We start from the raw sequence: 21,394 nt of genomic DNA, 5'->3' as shown, positions 1-21,394 counted from the left end.
ATCACCCTGATACCAAAACCTGACAAAGATGCTATAAAAAAAGAAAATTACAGACCAATATCAATGATGAATATAGATGCAAACATCCTCAACAAAACACTAGCAAACAGAATCCAACAACACATAAAAGTATCACATACCATGATGAAATGGGATTTATCCCAGGGATCCAAGGATTCTTCAATATGTGCAAATCAATCAATGTGATACACCATATTAACAAACTGAAGAATAAAAACAGTATAATCATCTCAATAGATGCAGAAAAAGCTTTTTACAAAATTCAACACCGATTTCTGATAAAAAACTGTCCAGAAAGTGGGCATAGAGAGAACCTACCTCAACGTAATAAAGGCCATATATGACAAACCCACAGCAAACATCATTCTCAATGGTGAAACACTGAAAGCATTTCCTCTCAGATCAGGAACAAGACAAGGATATCCACTCTTACAACTATTATTCAACATCATTTTGGAAGTCCTAGTCACAGCAATCAGAGAAGAAAAAGAAATAAAAGGAATACAAATTGGAAAAGAAGAAGTAAAACTGTCACTGTTTGCAGATGACATGATACTATACATAGATAATCCTAAAGATGCCACCAGAGGGCTTCCCAGGAGGCGCAGTGGTTAAGATTCCACCTGCCAATGCAGGGGACACAGGTTCGTGCCCTGGTTCAGGAAGATCCCACATGCTGTGGAGCAACTAAGCCTGGGCACCACAACTACTAAGCCTGCTCTCTACACCCCACAAGCCATAACTACTGAAGCCCACATGCTTAGAGCCCATGCTCTGGAACAAGAGAAGCCACCGCAATGAGAAGCCCGCATACTGCAATGAAGAGTAACCCTGCTCACCACAACTAAAGAAAGTCAGGGTGCAGCAGCAAAGACTGAACTAGCCAAAAATTAATTAATTAATTAATTAATTAATTAATTTAAAAAAAAGATATCACCAGAAAACTACTAGAACTAATCAATGAATTTGGTAAAGTGCAGGATACAAAATTAATGTACAGAAATCTCTTGCATTCCTATACACTAACAATGAAAGATCAGAAAGAGAAGTTAAGGAAACAATCCCGTTCACCATTGCAACAAAAGAATAAAATACCTAGGAATAAACCTACCTAAGGAGGTAAAAGACCTGTACTCAGAAAACTATAAGACACTGATGAAAGAAATCAAAGGTGGCACAAACAGATGGAGAGATATACCATGTTCGTGGATTGGAAGAATCAATATTGTGAAAATGACTATACTACCCAAAGCAATCTACAGATTCAATGCAATCCCTATCAAAATACCCATGACATTTTTCATACAGGTAGAACAAATAATCCTAAAATTTATATGGAACCACAAAAGATCCTGAATTCCCAAAGCAATTTGAGAAAAAAGAACAAAGCTAGAAGTATCATGCTTTCTTACTTCAGACTATACTACAAAGCTATAGTAATCAAAACAGCATGGTATTGGCACAAAACAGCCACATAGCTCAATGGAACAGAATAGAAAGCCTAGAGATAAACCCACACACTTACGGTCAGTTAATCTATGACAAAGAATGCAAGCATATACAATGGAGAAAAGACAGTCTCTTCAATAAGTGGTGCTGGGAAAACTGGATAGCAACACGTAAAAGAATGAAATTAGAACATTCCTTCACACCATACACAAAAATAAATTGTAACTGATTAAAGAACTAAATGTAACACCCGAAACCATGAAACTCCTAGGCAGAACACCCTTTGACATAAATTGTAGCAATATTTTTTGTAACGGGCTCCTAAAGCAAAAGAAAGAAAAGCAAAAACAAACAAATGGGACCTAATAAAATTAAAAGCTTTTGCACAGCAAAGGAAATCATTGACAAAACAAAAAGACAACCTACTGAATGGAAGAAAATATTTTGCAAATAATATGACCAATAAGGGGTTAATTTCCAAAATATATAAACAGATCATACAACTCAATACCAAAAAACAACCCAATTAAAAAATGGACAGAAGACCTGAATAGACGTTTTTCCAAAGAAGACATATAGATGGCCAACAGGCATATGAAAAGATGCTCAACATTGCTAATCACCAGAAAATGCAAATTAAAACCACAATGAGACATCACCTTACACCTGTCAAAATGACTATCATCAAAAATTCTACAAATAACAAATATTGGTGAGGATGTGGAAAAAAGGGAACCATAGTACACTGTTGGTGGTATTGTAAATTGATGCAGCCACTGTGTTAAACAGTATGGAGGTTCCTCAGAAAACTGAAAATAGAACTACCATATACCCAGCAATTCCACTCTATTCAAATAAAACATACACACTAATTTGGAAAGATACATGAACCCCAATGTTCATAGCAGCATTATTTATAATAGCTGAGGTATGGAAGCAACCTACGTGTCTATCATCAGATGAATGGATAATAAAGATGTGGTATATATATAATATATATATTATATACATATATATAATGGAATGTTACTTAGTCATTTTTAAAAATGAAATTCTGCCATTTGCAACAACGTGGTTGGACCTGCAGGGTATTACGCTTAGTGAACTAAGTCAGACAGAGAAGGACAAATACTGTGTTATCACTTATACATGGAATGTAAAAAATAAAAAAATGAATGAATATAACAAAACAGAAAGAGACTCATAGATATAAAGAACAAACTGGTAGTTACCAGTGGGGAGAGGGAAGGGGATTAAGATCTAAAAATTACTATGTAAAAAAAAAAACAAGCAACAAGGATATATTGTATAGCACAAGAAAATATAGCCATTATTTTGTAATAACTTTAAATGGAGTACAATCTATAAAAATCTTGAATCACTATGTTGTACACCTAAAACTAACATAATATTGTAAATCAACTATACTTCAATTTCTGGAAAGCAGAAAATAAAGTAAAATAAAACACATGGGGGCCAAAAATAGCCATGACAGCTTTGAACAACCAGAAAAGGTGGGAAGATTTACCCAACTGAGGTACTAAAACTTATTATAAAGCTATTCTAACTAAGACAGGGTAGTTTGGTCAGAGAGATAGACAAAGAGCTCAATGGAATGAAAACCGCATTAAAAGAACCAGAAATTTATGAAAACTTGATGTACGGCAAAGGGGCAGTGTGGATCAAAATAATAATAATAATAATAATATCTCAATAAGATCCCCACCTGTAATACACACACACACACACACACACACATACACACACACACGAAAAATAAAGTGAGATCAAAGACATTAATGGAAAGAGCAAAACTTGATCGAGAAGTGAAAACCACTAGGATTGACACATATCCTTTATTGATACTATGTATAAAATAGACAAGTGATGGGAACATACTGTATAGCACAAGGAACTCTACCTAACGCACTGTGGAACCTAAATGGGAGGCAAGTCCAAAAGGGAGTGGATATTTGTATGTGTATGGCTGATTCATTTTGTTGTGCAGTGGAGGCTAACACAACATTGTAAAGCAACCATACTCCAATAAAAATTATTTTAGAAAAAGAATTGAAAACCTTTTTAAAAAGATATATAACAAAATCTCCAAATGATACCAATAGTCTGCTTTGTGGACCACACCAAAGGAAGAGGGACTCTCCCATATGTGCCAAGGAAGAAAAGATAAAAATATTTGTGAAAATTGTACCAGCAAAACATTAAAGATTTAATATCCATCACAAAAAAATCAATACATTGTAGCATACTCTTATAATAGAAGCTATAGAGCAGTGGAAATTAAGAAAATGAAGCTACATATACTAACATAAGTAAATCCCACAAACTGTGTTAAGTATAAAAATAAAACTTCAAGGATGCTGTATACAGTATAATAGCATTTATATAAAAGTTAAAACATGCAAGTAATAGTATATATTGCTTAAAGATTTATACATATGTTGTAGAAGTATGAAATCATGATTGAGATTATAAATACCAAATCCAAATACCAAATTTTAAAAGGAACAACAGATCATAATAAAATGTGAACAGTTTGCAAAGATAGCATGGTAGATAGGTCCATGGATATTTTTATATTATTCTCTATAAATTTCAGAGTAGAAAAATGCTTATTCAACTTAGTGGTTTTAAATATATATGTGTTAAAATGAAATCACACTTGCGAAAGCTCTGGACGTAAGTAAGAAGTGCTCTGAAAATTAAAGGTTGTTCACGATCAGGGGCACAATGGAAACCTCTTTTCTGGATCTACTTGCTTCTCTTTTGGGTGGAGGAAGTTTGAAGCTCAAAGCATCAGGGTCAGACATTACGGATATCCATGACCTACGTCCATCCTTGACTCAGCTCCAAAGCTCAGACAGAAGAAACATAGGAGGGTGTGTGGAAGGGAGCATGTGCATGGTGGAGGTGGGGACAGCAGAGTGAAGGGGGGCGGTCTTGGGTCACCTCTGGTCCTTACAGCTTCTCTCCACTTGAGCCCCTTGCACAGGGGAGGAAGCAGTGTATCGAAGAGTATGCAACAGCTATTGGGGAAAACATTCATTCATTAATTCCACAAATGTTTTTTGGGTACATACTATGTGGCAGGCACTCAGCACGGCCTGGGTTCATGGCACTGATCAGAAATGAAGTCCTTACTCACTACACCCAACACCACTTTCTAAGTTGTGAACTCTCTCCCATACCCACATTCACCTGTGTTACTAGTCAGCACATCCAAGTCCCCCAGATAGGTTCCATTAGTTGATTTTAATAATACTTTCCTTATTCATTCCTAGGATATACCATGTGATAACTGAATATACAACAGTTTATGGAAGGGCTCTTTGGAGATTGGGTCTCAAATCTTGGACCTTTATCGCAACTCCATACCTTGGATCCTCACCTCCAGTGTCCCAACGAACATAACTGTAAAAACTTCAAATTCCAGGGTACTAAATAATGTATGAGAGTTGAAAGCCTCTGAGAATTCCAAGACACATTGGGAGGAAATAAGATTGTTCAGAACTCTTCCTTGAGGCTGGATTGCTGTGTGACTTTTGGGCTCACCCTGGATTCCTCTTGCCAGTTCAGGAAGGCCCTGATCTCCCTCTCTAAGGATTAAGGCTGCCATCAACTCACCTGTTATAGGCTCCAGCACCTGTGGAAGTAGGTGACTATGAAACTGATTACCAGCAGAACCGTGAAGCCCAGAAGGAAAGCCACAAAGATAAGGGCAGGCATATCTGGACCTAGGTAACAATAGGCAGAGAAGATATCAAATGGGACTCTGTGAGTTAATATCTCACTCCACTTGGAAACAGAGGTCACCCAGTTTCTCACAGGTGTAGAGGTGAGCTTACCTGGGCTCCCAGTACATTTATATGTGCCCGGGGCACATACAATGGGTCTGTATATGCAGCGAACAGTATGAGGCTGGCCTGGATGTGAAACTGTGCCTCATGCTGCACCTTACAGGTGAGCACATGCTCAGACACCTGCACCGAGGCATTCACCAAATACAAGCTTTCCAAGGTGTACGTCCCATCACTATTCTGCTTTGACCTGGGTTGCTCAGCTCCCTTGAACATATGGAAGTTCTTCAACCAGGTGAGATGCATACTCTGTGGATAGAATCACTGCACAAGGCAGGTAACAGCCACCAAGTCCAAGGAGGGTGAAGACTTGGAAACGGTCATGCAAGGGGAAACTGACACAGCCCAGAGAAAGCAGACAATTATTGTAGGAAGTTCACTGTGGGAACCCGGGGGCTCCTTGAGCATGGGGTCGTCTGCCCAGGGCCTGCCACTTAGAAGGAGTTAGATATTGGTTAACAGGTGCATGCATAAGTAATCTCATGGTTGAAAGACAGTGGGAATGCATGAGTGAATGCACGCTTGGATGGAAGCATGGAATGATGAAGCTGTCCTAATCCTTCCTTTCTTTTCCACTGTGGCCATTAAATAGGAAAACGTGAACCTGAATTCTATTTAAGAACCTATATATCAATTGACTTACTCTATGACTTTATGAAGATTCCTAGCTTCTGATCTTCATGACTCCATGATACTAATATTTGACAGAGGAAGAAACTTAGGTTTGGAGAAGTTAAATATTTACTCAAGGTCACAGGTGGCAAACAGGAGTTATGCCAGACACAGGGTTTAACCATTTGCTATTCTGACACCCAAACTATAAGGCTATAAGCATTTATGATTGCAGGCTGCTGGAATTATTACCTAAAAACTTCTGGAATTTTTTTCAACCAAATTTTTCAGCTATGAAGTAGAATATATGTACACTGAAGAAAATTTGGGAGATTTCTAAAATGCTAAAATCCATTAAGGGTTTCAGTAGAATTCATAGGAACACACAGCATGGTGCAGTTTTCACACTAAACCAAGGGATGGGAGAACCAGATTCTGGTCCCTGCACTGAAACCACAACCAAATGCAAGACCCTGTGCAGGTCACCTTCCCTCTGTTTCCAAGATGCTTATTATGAAATTGTCTAAGGTCAGATCAGGGGTCCAGTTAAGATAGACTTCAGCTCTTGGTCTAAGGTAGAGAGAGAAACTCCTTTTATGTAGTGCAATTTGAAAAAAACTAAGCATATGTTTGTTCTCCAAATATTGTTTCTTTATATTCAACCCACCTCAACCTGTATGTTTACATCAATGATACTGCTAATGTGTGGACAACCAAGCAAGACACCATGCCCAGAAGGTCACTATCTGTTCTCAGTCTTTCCCCTTCAGCACACAGGCAGGGATTCCTACCAAGCAAAGAGCAGAACCCTGAGAACAAATTGTGAAGGTCTGGTGGTGCCTGTGGAAAGCAGGCCAAGGCAAGGTACCACCAAGCAAGTGCCATGGTCTCCAGAGGGTGACAAGGACCAATAAAAGGATGGAGGGTCTCAGCGAGACCACTCCAGTCACCAGTGAGCTCTCTGGGCTGTACAGGGTCCAGGACACTGTTGGGAGGACAGAGACCCAGGCACAGCTGATGATAACTGCTCCCATGCACTGAGAGCAATGTTTGAGTCACTGCACATGTGTTAACTTATTTATTCTTCACAACCAAATGATACAAACACATACAGCTATCTGGTATTAGAAAAGACAACAAAAAGCCAATAGAAGGACCCTACAAAATCATGTCCCAGTTTCAGTGAAATTGTCAAAGAGGAATTGATTCAAATTTGAACTTGAAAAACACTTCAATTATTAAAATAATTTTAAGTTATATTTTAATTAAGCATAGAATATAATGACAACTATGCACCAACTCTTGGAAGGAACAAGTGTTGGAAGTGTAAGGACGTTGGCATTACTTTTTTCCTAAAAACTTATACCAAGTACCATCAAACCCTTCATTTAAAATTTCACATTCACACACAATCATTAAAAGGTAATTTTGAGGGAGGAGCTTCAAGATGGAAGAAGAGTAGGACGTGGAGATCACCTTCCTCCCCACAAATACATCTACATGTGGAACAACCCCTACAGAACACCTACTGAACGCTGGCAGAAGACCTCAGACCTCCCCAAAGGCAAGTAACTCCCCCACGTACCTGGGTAGGGCAAAAAAAAAAAGAAGAAACAGAGACAAAAGAATAGGGAGGGGACCTGCACCAGTGGGAGGGAGCCGTGAAGGGGGAAAGGTTTCCACACACTAGAAGCCCCTTCGCTGGCGGAGACTGCGGGTGGCGGGGGGGGCGGGGCGGGGGGATGCTTCGGAGCCACGGAGGAGAGCGCAGCAACAAGGGTGCAGAGGGCAAAGCGGAGAGATTCCCGCACAGAGAATCAGGGCCGACCAGCACTCACCAGCCCGAGAGACTTGTCTGCTTACCCGCCAGGGCGAGTGTGGGCTGGGAGCTGAGGCTCGGGCTCCGGAGGTCAGATCCCAGGGAGAGGACTGGTGTTGGCTGCGTGAACACAGCCTGAAGGGGGCTAGTGCGCCACAGCTAGACGGGAGTGTGTCCAGGAAAAGGTCTGGAGCTGCCAAAGAGGCAAGAGACTTTCTTGCCTCTTTGTTTCACAGTGCACGAGGAGAGGGGATTAAGAGCGTCTCCTAAACGAGCTCCAGAGATGGGCGCGAGCCGCAGCTATCAGCGTGGCCCCCACAGACAGGCGTGAGACGCTAAGGCTGCCGCTACACTCACCAAGAAGCCTGTGTGCAAGCACAGGTCACTATCCAAACTTTCCTTCCCGGGAGCCTGTGCAGCTCGCCACTGCCAGGGTCCGGGGATCCAGGGACAACTTCCCCGGGAGAACACACGGCACGCCTCAGGCTGTTGCAACATCATGCAGGCTCGCCCCGCATTCCATTCACCTCTCTCCCCGCCCCCGCCCCCCGCCGGCCTGAGTGAGCCAGAGCCCACTAATCAGCGGCTCCTTTAACCCCGTCCTGTCTGAGCGAAGAACAGAATCCCTCAGGCGACCTACATGCACAGGCAGGGCCAAACCCAAAGCTGAACCCCCGGAGCTGTGCGAACAAAGAATAGAAAGGGGGCGACCTACATGCAGAGGCGAGGCCAAACCCAAAGCTGAACCCCCCGGAGCTGTGCAAACAAAGAATAGAAAGGGAAATCTCTCCCAGCAGCCTCAGAAGCAGTGGATTAAATCTCCACAATCAATTTGAAGTACCCTTCATCTGTGGAACACCAGAATAGACAACGAATCATCCCAAATTGAGGAGGTTGACTTTGGGAGCAATGAAATATATATATATATATTTTTTTTTTTCCTTTTTCTCCTTTTTCTGAGCCGAGTGAATGACAGGCTCTTCGTGCTCTGGCCGGGCGTCAGGCCTGTGCCTCTGAGGTGGGTGAGCCGAGTTTAGGACATTGGTCCACCAGAGACCTCCCAGCTCCACATAATATCACACAGCAATAATCTCCCAGAGAGCTCCATCTCACTGCCAAGACCCAGCTCCACCTAATGACCAGAAAGTTACAGTGCTGGACACCCTATGTCAAACAACTAGCAAGAAAGGAACACAACCCCACCCATTAGCAGAGAGGCTGCCTAAAATCATAATAAGTTCACAGAAACCCCAAAAGACAGCACCGGACGTGGTCCTGCCCACCAGAAAGACAAGATCCAGCCTCAGCCTCCAGAACACAAGTGCCAGTCCCCTCCACCAGGAAGCCTACACAACCCACTGAACCAACCTAAGCCACTGGGGGCAGACACCAAAAAACAGGAGAACTATGAACCTGCAGCCTGCGAAAAGGAGACCCCAAACACAGTAAGTTAAGCAAAATGAGAAGACAGAGAAACACACAGCAGATGAAGGAGCAAGGTAAAAACCCACCAGACCAAACAAATGAAGAGAAAATAGGCAGTCTACCTGAAAAAGAATTCAGAATAATGATAGTAAAGATGATCCAAAATCTTGGAAATAGAATGGAGAAAATATAAGAAATGTTTAACAAGGACCTAGAAGAACTAAAGAGCAAACAAACAATGATGAAAAATACAATAAATGAAACTAAAAATTCTCTAGAAGAAATCAATAGCAGAATAACTGAGGCAGGAGAATGGATAAGTGACCTGGAAGATAAAATAGTGGAAATAACTACTGCAGAGCAGAAAAAAGAAAAAAGAATGAAAAGAATTGAGGACAGTCTCAGAGACCTCTGGGACAATATTAAACACACCAACGTTCGAATTATAGGGGTCCCAGAAGAAGAAGAGAAAAAGAAAGCGACTGAGAAAATATTTGAAGAGATTATAGTTGAAAACTTCCTTACTATGGGAAAGGAAATAGTTAATCAAGTCCAGGAAGCACAGAGAGTCCCATACAGGATAAATCCAAGGAGAAACACGCCAAGACACATAATAAGCAAACTGTCAAAAATTAAATACAAAGAAAAAATATTAAAAGTAGCAAGGGAAAAACAACAAATAATATACAAAGGAATCCCCATAAGGTTAACAGCTGAGCTTTCAGCAGAAACTCTGCAAGCCAGAAGGGAGTGGCAGGACATATTTAAAGTGATGAAAGGGAAAAACCTACAACCAAGATTACTCTACCCAGCAAGGATCTCATGCAGATTCGATACACAAATTAAAACCTTTACAGACAAGCAAAAGCTAAGAGAATTCAGCACCACCAAACCAGCTTTACAACAAATGCTAAAGGAACTTCTTTAGGCAGGAAACACAAGGAAGGAAAAGACCTACAATAACACACCCAAAACAATTAAGAAAATGGTAATAGGAACATACATATGGATAATTACCTTAAATGTAAATGCTCCAACCAAAAGACATAGACTGGCTGAATGGATACACAAACAGGACCTGTACATATACTGTCTACAAGAGACCCACTTCAGACCTAGGGACACATACAGACTGAAAGTGAGGGGATGGAAAAAGATATTCTATGCAAATGGAAATCAAAAGAAAGTTGGAGTAGCAGTTCTCATATCAGACAAAAGAGACTTTAAAATAAAGACTATTACAAGAGACAAAGAAGGACAGTACATAATGATAAAGGGATCAGTCCAAGGAGAAGATATAACAATTGTAAATATCTATGCACCCAATATAGGAGCACCTCAATACATAAGGCAAATACTAACAGCCATAAAAGGGGAAATCGACAGTAACACAACATAGTAGGGGACTTTAACACCCCACTTTCACCAATGGACAGATCATCCAAAATGAAAATAAATAAGGGAACACAAGCTTTAAATGATACATTAAACAAGATGGACTTAATTGATATTTATAGGACATTCCATACAAAACTAACAGAATACACTTTCACCTCAAGTGCTCAAGGACCATTCTCCAGGATAGATCATATCTTGGGTCACAAATCAAGCCTTGGTATATTTAAGAAAACTGAAATCGTATCAACTATCTTTTCTGACCACAACGCTATGAGACTAGATATCACTTACAGGAAACAATCTGTAAAAAATACAAACACATGGAGGATAAACAATACACTACTTAATGACCAAGAGATCACTGAAGAAATCAAAGAGGAAATCAAAAAATACCTAGAAACAAATGACAATGAAAATGTGATGACCCAAAACCTATGGGATGCAGCAAAAGCAGTTCTAAGAGGGAAGTTTATACCAATACAATCCTACCTTAAGAAACAAGAAACATCTCAAATAAACAATGTAACTTAGACCTAAAGCAATTAGAGGAAGAAGAACAAAGAAAACCCGAAGTTAGCAGAAGGAAAGAAATCATAAAGGTCACATCAGAAATAAATGAAGAAGAAATGAAGGAAACAATAGCAAAGATCAATAAAACTAAAAGCTGGTTCTTTGAGCAGATAAAAATATTGATAAACCATTAGCCAGACTCATCAAGAAAAAAGGGAGAAGACTCAAATCAGTAGAATGAGAAATGAAAAAAGAGAAGTAACAACTGACACTGCAGAAATACAAAGGATCATGAGAGATTACTACAAGCAACTCTATGCCAATATAACGGACAACCTGGAAGAAATGGACAAATTCTTACAAAAGCACAACCTTCCGAGACTGAACCAGGAAGAAATAGAAAATATAAACAGACCGATCACAAGCACTGAAATTGAGGCTGTGATTAAAAATCTTCGACAGGGCTTCCCTGGTGGTGCAGTGGTTGAGAGTCCGCCTGCCAATGCAGGGGACACGGGTTTGTGCCCTGGTCCGGGATGATCCCACATGCCGTGGAGTGGCTAGGCCTGTGAGCCATGGCCACTGAGCCTGCGCATCCTGAACCTGTGCTCTGCAATGGGAGAGGCCATAACAGTGAGAGGCCCGCGTACCACAAAAAAAAAAGATCATCTCAATAGATGAAGAGAAAGCTTCTGAAAAAAATCAACACTGATTTATGATAAAAACTCTCCAGAAAGTAGGCATAGAGGTAACTTACCTCAACATAATAAAGGCCATATATGACAAACCCACAGCCAATATCTTCCTCAATGGTGAAAAATTGAAACCATTTCCACTAAGATCAGGAACAAGACAAGGATGCCCACTCTCACCACTATTATTCAACATTGTTTTGGAAGTTTTAGCTATAGCAATCAGAGAAGAAAAAGGAAATAAAAGGAATCCAAATTGGAAAAGAAGAAGTAAAGCTGTCACTGTTTGCAGATGACATGATACTATACATAGAGAATCCTAAAGATGCTACCACAAAAACTACTTACTAGAGCTAATCAATGAATTTGGTAAAGTTGCAGGATACGAAATTAATGCACAGAAATGTCTTGCATTCCTACACACTAATGATGAAAAATATGAAAGCGAAATTAAGGAAACACTCCCATTTACCATTGCAACAAAAAGAGCAAAATACCTAGGAATAAACCTACCTAAGGAGACAAAAGACCTGTATGCACAAAACTATAAGATACTGATGAAAGAAATTAAACATGATACAAATAGATGGAGAGATATAACATGTTCTTGGGTTGAAAGAATCAACATTGTTAAAATGACTATACTATCCAAAGCAATCTACAGATTCAATGCAATCCCTATCAAAGTACCAATGGCATTTTTCACAGAACAAGAACAAAAAATTTCACAATTTGTATGGAAACACAAAAGACCCTGAATAGCCAAAGCAATCTTGAGAAAGAAAAACGTAGCTGGTGGAATCAGGCTCCCTGACTTTGGACTATACTACAAAGCCACAGTAATCAAGACAGTATGGTATTGCCACAAAAACAGAAATATAGATCAATGGAACAGGATAGAAAGCCCAGAGATAAACCCACGCACATATGCTCACCTTATCTTTGATAAAGGAAGCAAGAATATACAATGGAGAAAAGACAGCCTCTTCAATAATTGGTGCTGTGAAAATTGGACATGTAAAAGAATGAAATTAGAACACCTCCTAACACCATACACAAAAATAAAGTCAAAATGGATTAAAGACCTAAATGTAAGGCCAGACACTATCAAACTCTTAGAGGAAAATTTAGGCAGAACACTCCATGACATAAATCACAGCAATATCCTTTTGGACCCACCTCCTAGAGAAATGGAAAAAAAACCAAAAATAAACAAATGGGACCTAGTGAAACTTCAAAGCTTTTGCACAGCAAAGGAAACCATAAACAAGACCAAAAGACAACCCTCAGAGTGAGAGAAACTATTTGCAAATGAAGCAACTGACAAAGGATTAATCTCCAAAATTTACAAGCAGCTCATGCAGCTCAATATCAAAAAAACAAATAAACCAATCCAAAAATGGGCAGAAGACCTAAATAGACATTTCTCCAAAGAAGTAATATAGATTGCCAACAAACACATGAAAGAATGCTCAACATCATTAATCATTAGAGAAATGCAAATCAAAACTACAATGAGATATCATCTCACACCAGTCAGAATAGCCGTCATCAAAAAATCTACAAGCAATAAATGCTGGAGGTGGTGTGGAGAAAAGGGAACCCTCTTGCACTGTTAGTGGGAATGTAAATTGATATGGCCACTATGGAGAACAGTATGGAGGTTCCTTAAAAAAACAAAAATAGAACTACCATACGACACAGGAATCCCACTACTGGGCATATACCCTGAGAAATCCATAATTCAAAAAGAGTCATGTACCACAATGTTCATTGCAGCTCTATTTACAATAGCCAGGACATGGAAGCAACCTAAGTGTCCATTGACAGGTGAATGGATAAAGACAATGTGGCATATATATACAATGGACTATTAGTTCAGTCATAAAAAGAAATGAAATTGAGCTATTTGTAGTGAGGTGGATCGATCTAGAGTCTGTCATACAGAGTGAAGTAAGTCAGAAAGAGAAAAACAAATACCGTATGCTAACACATATATATGGAATCTAAAAAAAAAAAAATGGTCATGAAGAACCTAGGGGCAAGACGGGAATAAAGACACAGACCTACTAGAGAATGGACTTGAGGACATGGGGAGGGGGAAGGGTAAGCTGGGACAAAGTGAGAGAGAGGCATGGACATATGTACACTACCAAACGTAAAATAGATAGCTAGTGGGAAGCAGCCGCATGGCACAGGGAGATCAGCTCGGTGCTTTGTGACCACCTAGAGGGGTGGGATAGGGAGGGCGTGAGGGTGGGAGATGCAAGAGGGAAGAGATATGGGGATATATGTATATGTATAGCTGATTCATTTTGTTATAAAGCAGAAACTAACACACCATTGTAAAGCAATTATACTCCAATAAAGATGTTAAAAATAAATAAATAAATAAATAAAAATTTAAAAAAATAAAATTTAATTTAAAAGGTAATTTTGAAAAATTATTTGAAATTATTTAACTGTTCTATCAATTTTAAGGGGCCTCTTTTCATCAAAATGTTATCTTTTGAAGTGCCCGCAGGATCATTATGATCATAGATTTTTTTCTTTCTTGTTTCATCTTTAAATGTGGGAAGATTCACTTGGGATCCCAGCAGTTCTAAAATATCATTTACACCAATTACTTGAAATACACTTTGCCAAGTTTCTGATTTCACTTAGCAATGGATGTGGATTCTAATTGTACAATGTGGTTTGATGTTTGCCACATTTCAATCAAGGAAAGACCCACCCCCTAGAGCAGAGGGTTTCTGGGCGCCACACCACCTCCTGCAGCCACCTGATCTCAGGGCAGCAGTGCTGGGTGGTGCCACCTTCTATCTCAGATTCCTGAAGCTCTTCCGCAATACTCTGCCTCAGGAGTTCTCCACAATCGTGAAATGCCATGCAGGCACATCCCAGCCTCCCTCCTCCATGGACAATCCTGAGGAAGAGTCTACAGAGTTCCTCAGAGGATCCCCAGTGGCACTGAGCCTCAGTCACTCACAGGGGCACCCAGTTCAATAATACCCATTCTGGGGTGTCCCTTATTCCCTGTCTCACTAGCTCCATCTCTTATCCCAGCCTCCCTGAATCATCTCACAACCACCTGCACCCAAGACCGGGTTTCAGGCTGTGCCTCCAGGGAAACACAAAGAAAGACACCCAGAAAGTTATTTCCATGATGGGAAACCCAACCTGAGATGCAGGAAGTGTTGAGCAGGGAGGGTTTAATGAGGAAGCTAATTTATAAATAATCAATTTGTTTGTTAATATTTTTATTATCTATGACTTTTGCTTCTCCAAACAATTGTCCTAACTCCAGGGAATTATATAATAATACTCCCTGCATTATTATTTTCCTATTTTACACTCAAAGATAGTGAGACTCAGAGAACTTAAACAAGAAGCAGGAGGTCCCACAGCTGGTGAATAGCAGTCAGAGCCTGAATTCATGTCAAAAGGTCTCTCACTCACCAGCTTCACAGCCTCGGGCAGACTTCACTTTTTACAACCTCAGTTTCCTTCTATAAACCATGAATGCGATAAGCAGTACAGGGCAGTTGTACACACTAAATAAGCCAATCCATACAAATGTGTATATTGACAGTGTGCTGTGCTCATTTGAGTCATTAGTATCAATATTTTATCCATGTAAAATGATGTGTTTCCCTCCACAATAATAGCAAAAAAATGAGGAAAATATTTTGTAAACTTTAAAGTCCTATAAATATTTAAGGAATTAATTTTACTGCTGTGCAGCCTTGGACAACTCACTTGCCTTCTCTGGGCTTTAGAGTTGTAAACAATGAGATGATCACTAATATTCCTACTAGGTACACTATGAAGGGATTTCATGTAATGTGATTTGCAGACCAGTCAAGTATTGATCTAGGCCAAGAAAATCAAAATCAATTAAAAAAAAACTGATGGAAAATTAGGCCCTTACCCAGATATGAGTAAAGATAAAAAAATCATCATTGCATCTAAAATTTAGACATTCACAAAGGGCTTTAAATCCTCTTCATATAAAAAAATTATAATAATAAAATTAAATTCCCAGAAGATATTTTTTCTCCATTTTACAGCTGAAGAAACTGAGTTCTGAGAAGTGATGTGAATATTAATAATAAAGACAAATAACAATTGTCACTTCTCTGTGGTTAATGAGCAAGAGATGTGTTAATTACTTTACCAGTATCACTTCACTGAATTCTTGCCACAACAAAGTGAGGGATATCCCATTTATCAGTCGAGGAGACTAAGGTTCAGAAACTTCAAGCCCAACTCTGCACTAACCCGTCTGGACAAAGAGAATGTCCTTATCACGGAGGTACTGGTCTAGCTGGATGGTTTTCTGGGAAACCAGTGTGGACCTGTGCTTGACTTGGCAGAGGACAAGGGAGTGCACGTTGTCAGCCTGCAGAGAGATGAGCACACTTCTGGTCACATTGTAGGTGTCTCCACTAAGGTAGACGCTGGTCCGGGGCTTTAATCGCTGGTGGGTGGTGTTTTTTTTTTTTTTTTGCGGTACGCGGGCCTCTCACTGTTGTGGCCTCTCCCGTTGCGGAGCACAGGCTCTGGATGCTCAGGCTCAGCGGCCGTGGCTCACGGGCCTAGCCGCCCCGCGGCATGTGGGATCTTCCCGGACCGGGGCACGAACCCGCGTTCCCTGCATCGGCAGGCGGACTCTCAACCACTGCACCACCAGGGAAGCCCTGGTGGGTGTTTTTAATGCAGGTCACAGTAACCTGACATGTGCAGAATCCAGAGGACATGAAGGTCAGTTGGATGCTTCTGCCCGGCTCAGATCACTGAAGGGGTCCTTGCAGGGCATAAGCGTGTCTGCTCCTGCCTGTAGGAGAGACCCCACCTGTGAGAGGATGCAGAGGAGCCCGAACTCAGTGAGAACAAATCCTCAGCATCACTGTGGAGAAGCCCCATCGCCTCCCCTTCCGTAGGCTTTAAAGTTTACATTCTGACAGTTCAGTTATGAAGCTGATATCAGAGGCCAGACAAGAAGCTACAGGGACCACAGCAGTTTGTAAGGAGTCTGACTCCCAACCACACCTCACAGCCAACACCCACATCCCACAACCCTGCTTACAGACTCTGAGACCTATCCCACCAAGTTCTCATTGCAGCCCTAAGAGGAGGGAGCTATTCCTATCCCCATTTCACAGACGAAGACACTAAGGCCCAGACCCTAAGTACCTTGTCCAAGATCCACAGCTGGTCAGTAGAGCCAGGGTTCTTAGCCAGGAAGTAAGGACCCAGGGTCTGTGCTCAGTGACCAGGCTCAGCTCTGTCCTCAGTCCCTGGACAGGGAAGGGTGTCTCACTGCTCCCAGAACAGCACAGAGACAGGGTAGGACCACAGGCTTTGGGGTCACACTCAGCCCAAGTTTACATTCCCAGCCCCTCTACTGCATAAGCCTGGACAACTCAACTCTCTAAGCCTCAGTTTTCTCATCTGTAAAATGGGGATGATTCTTAATTCTCAGAGTTAACTAATAAATTACATACAGTAACTAGTAAAGAATATAAGACACATGGTGATCACTCTATAAATGATAACTATCGTCATCCAATACTCACAACCACCACCTAAAGAATTGTTATTAATCATATTTCTAATGTTAGAGAGGGAAAGGCTGAGAGGGTTAGTACCTCACCCAAGTCCCTCACAGCAAACAGAACTCACATTCCAACCCCAGACCAAGTCAAGGGCTCTTTCTGTTACATCACAGCTGCCTCTATTTCTCCACAGCTTCCTCATAATAATCAGTGAACTTCAATCATTTCCTACTTTCAACTCAGCATGGTCTAGGCATCATGAAGACTGCCATCATCATTACAGAGCACCCACTGTGCATTCCAATGTCTGGATGCCAAGCAGGGGTCAAGGGAAGGAGACCCAGCTGGTCCCCACCTGGTGGGCATAACAGTCCTCATTGCTCAGAGGAGGTAACTGAGCTCAGAAACAGCAGTGCTTTGCCTGAGGTCCCAGATGGCCCGTGGCAGCTCTGCCAGGTGACACTGATCCATTTGACTCCAAAGTCTGGCCACGACCGAACTTAAGAGCCAGTATCTGTTTCAGGTCTGTGAGGGTCTCAGCTCGGAGGAGACGCATAAATGGACAAAACCCCCTGTAGGGACTTGCAAGAGGCCCCATAGTTTCAGAGTCAATGGTGAGAATTGAATGATGTGGGCAGACATGACAATTCAGGAAGAAATAAATATGAATACAGAGTATTTAAGAGGGAGATTTGCAAAAGACTTGAGATAACACTAAGATTTGTATTCTTAGACAGGATGGAGGAAAAAATACAGAAAACACATTGAATTGTGAACAGACAGCCCTGTCTTCTAATCCAAGCTCTGCTATTTGAGACCCCTGAGACCTGGTCCCTCTGCTGCCTATCCTGGCTGTCAAACATCAAACAACGTATGTGAGGATGCCTGTCACACAGTAAGTGCTCTACAGGTGTCAGCAAACATGACCAGAAGCACAGAGGTGGGAGTGTGTAAGGGGTGAGAGCTGAAGAAGGGCTTTAGGGGTCAGGCTGAGAAGGTGTTGCTGCAAAGACACATTAACAACAAACGGAAGGGGGTCTGACGTCAGAAAAAGAAGTTTCCCCGCTGCAGATCACAAGGCACATCAAACAGCTACACAGGGGAGTGATAGAATCAAAGTGATGCTCTCACGGGGCTAACCTTGCAGCAGTGGGACAGATACATGCATGCAGGCGAAGGAGAAAAATAAGACACAGAGAAAAAGCTCAGCATGAGTCAATAAAGAAATAGTGTAACTTGCTTCGGATCAGAAAGGACCAGTCTGTAATTTTTCGCACAGATCTATATATCCCGCTGTCTTCTAGACACGAAAAAAAAAAGGCACTGAGAAGTTGAAAGGTAGTGGGTTCATTGCCCCTGAGAATTCTTAGAGCAGGCAGAAAAGGCCAGTTCTTTCAGGGAGAAATAGAATGCAGGCTCAATGCTTCTGTTGTGAAGATGTGTGATTTTGCAGCCCAGCATCCTGTCTACCCTTTTGCTGGTGGTAGCTTGGGCTGTAATACATGCTGCAGGCCCAGAAGCTCACGCTGCCTGTAGGGAGTTGTCCTATCCCACTTCCTGTGGTTCTGGAGAGCTCAGTCCACACTCTAGCTCACCCTTGGCTGGTCCAGGTCTGGCCAATTCTAATACTTCTATCTCTCCACCTCTCCTCCCCTCCCCAGTTCATCCCCTCTGGCCCAGTCATTCACTCTCCCAAGCTGATTCCAGCTGGACCAAGGAAAGATCCGTCCTCAAGGTCTGAACTGCTGGTGGGCAGCTCTCCCTAGTGGAGAATGTTATCTAGGACACAAAAGGTAGATAGGAGGAGATAGAATCTGATTTGGATAGGGTGGGGGTGAGAAAGAGAAGAAGCAGAAGGAAAATGAGGGACAGAGGAGGGGAGAAGAGAGAAAAAAGAGACTGAGAAAGAAGTGAGAGAGCGCAAACTCAGTAGTAGAGAGAATGAGAATCCTGCACCTGCACCCTCCCTACTTCCCAGGCAATCTTGTCGAGAATTCTGGCCTCTCTTTAAAATTGAACTCCAGAAACTCTCAGCTGAACCGGTCTTGATTATAGCTTTCCTGGAAGGGATTTTGGTGCCCATCTCTCCTTAATCTTTGCCTTTTCCTGCAGTCAAGAGAACTTTCCACCTGAAGAGTTCATGGCATTGGGGAATTCCTACTCCTTCTTGAGGAGGATAGAGGGGAGGCGGGAATGGAACTTGGGGATGAAGGCTTGAGTTTTATCACAACCCCAGGGCATCCTCCCTTCCTTCACCTTCATCCCTTGCTGCCCTGAGTCCCTGACCTACTGCTGTCTGCACCCCAGGCAGATGGCAGGTGTTTCCAGCCTGGCTGCCCAGAGGGGCTGGGCAAGAAGCTGCACCCACCTTTTCCCACCCTGGGCCCACAGGGTGGTGTTGGCTTGGACTGGGGGCTGTCCATCCTGGACCACCCAGCAGGCAAACTTGCTGCTGTCCAGCATGGTCTTTGCCTGCCAGGTATGCTCCAGAGTGTAGGTCTCGTCTGGGCTTCTGATAACCTGAGGGGATTTCATGGTCTGTGTCGTGCACGGATACTCCATCCAGGTGAGGTGCAGCTGGGATGGATAGAAGTGGCTCACATGGTACAGGAGATTCACTCTCTAATGCACATGGATTTGCATTCCAGAGGGCTTCGTGGTGATCTTCGGGGTGGGGACCACTGGACAGAGAAACAGAAAGGAACATCTGTTGAAATTACCCCATCTGCCTGCCCTCTATGTCTTTCTCTCCCAGGAACCAAGCCTAGAGCTTTCATTCTTAAATCAGTTACCTTTTTTGAAAAAGAAATAAATTTTTCTTGTATGCGCAATGTAAGGCAAAGAGAGCTAAGTGTTAGCACTCATTAAATACGGGTAGGGGTGCATGGTGTCTGCTATGTTATTTCCTGTGCAGTTGAAATATTTCATATCATGAAATATTATTTTAAGAATTATAAACTATAATTTCCATGAGAACAAGGACTTATTTTTATTCATTTCTATATCCCTAGCACCAAGAACAGTGCCTGACACACAGTAGATATTGTGGATGAATGGATGAATTAATTCATTTGTGTTGAATAAATAATACATATTTAAAATTAAAAATAGTAATGATACTAATAAAACAAAGATGTTTGGAATGGACACTTAGTCCAGATAATAATAATAAAATCAAATATACACAAACAACTTACTGGGTGTCAGGCAGTGTTCTACGTGCTTTATAAGAAATAGCTCATTTAATACTCACATGAAACCTACAAGGTAGGTGATAATTTTATTCTCATTCTAAGGGGAAATTGAGGCACAAAGAGGTTAACTTACCGAAGATCACATTGATTGTGAAGTGGTACAGTCGGGACTAAACCCACATGGGGGCCTCTGGAACCTGTATCTTTAACAACTCTACAGCGGGATCAGGCACGGCAAGGCGGAATTCCAATTTCCCACTGGAAGTCCAAGGGGGCTTCGGGCAAAAGACTCCGAAAGTCAATCCAGGAAAGCGATGCCCCCACCCAGCCTTCCGCCTCCGCAGCTTGGAGCGTTCAGAGAGGTTCGTGCTCTTCCGCAGAGCTCTGCCAGGACCCCGTGCGTGACTTCGCAGGTCATCTCCGACAAGACATTTTAGTGGGACAGTGTCTCCACACCTTACTGGTGATGGAGTAATTGCCTTTGTCGCCGGTCACCAGGTGCTGAGCTGAGGCTGGATGCTCATCTCTGTCCTTCATCCAGGTGACATTGAAGTCTGAGGAGCCGAAGGAGTCAGTGGTGCAGTTGAAAGGCACCGGATTCCCAGGGGTTGTCCTGTGAGCCGGGCCCGCCAGAGAGATGAAGGGCTGCCCGTCTAGGAAAGAGATGGCTGTGACTGCGCGCTGAGAGCCCGCCGCGCCCCACAGCAGCAGCCGGAAAGAGGCGCCGCGGTGTGTGCAGCCCTGGGGACTTACTATGTGCCCTGTCTGGCTGCAGCCTCGGGGAGCATATAAACAGATGCTAACAAGTAAACAAGCAAATACAGAACTACAACTGGGCCTC

General features: G+C 42.0%; 1 pseudogene; it reads right to left on the bottom strand.

The window, feature by feature from the left end:
• Positions 1 to 2,923: 2,923 nt before the first annotated feature.
• On the bottom strand, positions 2,924 to 21,090 carry LOC149747471 (signal-regulatory protein beta-1-like; annotated as a pseudogene).
• Between the last annotated feature and the right edge of the window lie 304 nt (positions 21,091 to 21,394).

This window comes from Delphinapterus leucas, chromosome 15 (genome assembly GCF_059928025.1).
Source record: "Delphinapterus leucas isolate spDelLeu-1000000601 "Yukka" chromosome 15, BTC_Dleu_Yukka2, whole genome shotgun sequence".
NCBI classification, from domain to species: Eukaryota; Metazoa; Chordata; class Mammalia; order Artiodactyla; family Monodontidae; genus Delphinapterus; species Delphinapterus leucas.
This window is presented reverse-complemented; position numbering and strand designations above follow the sequence as displayed.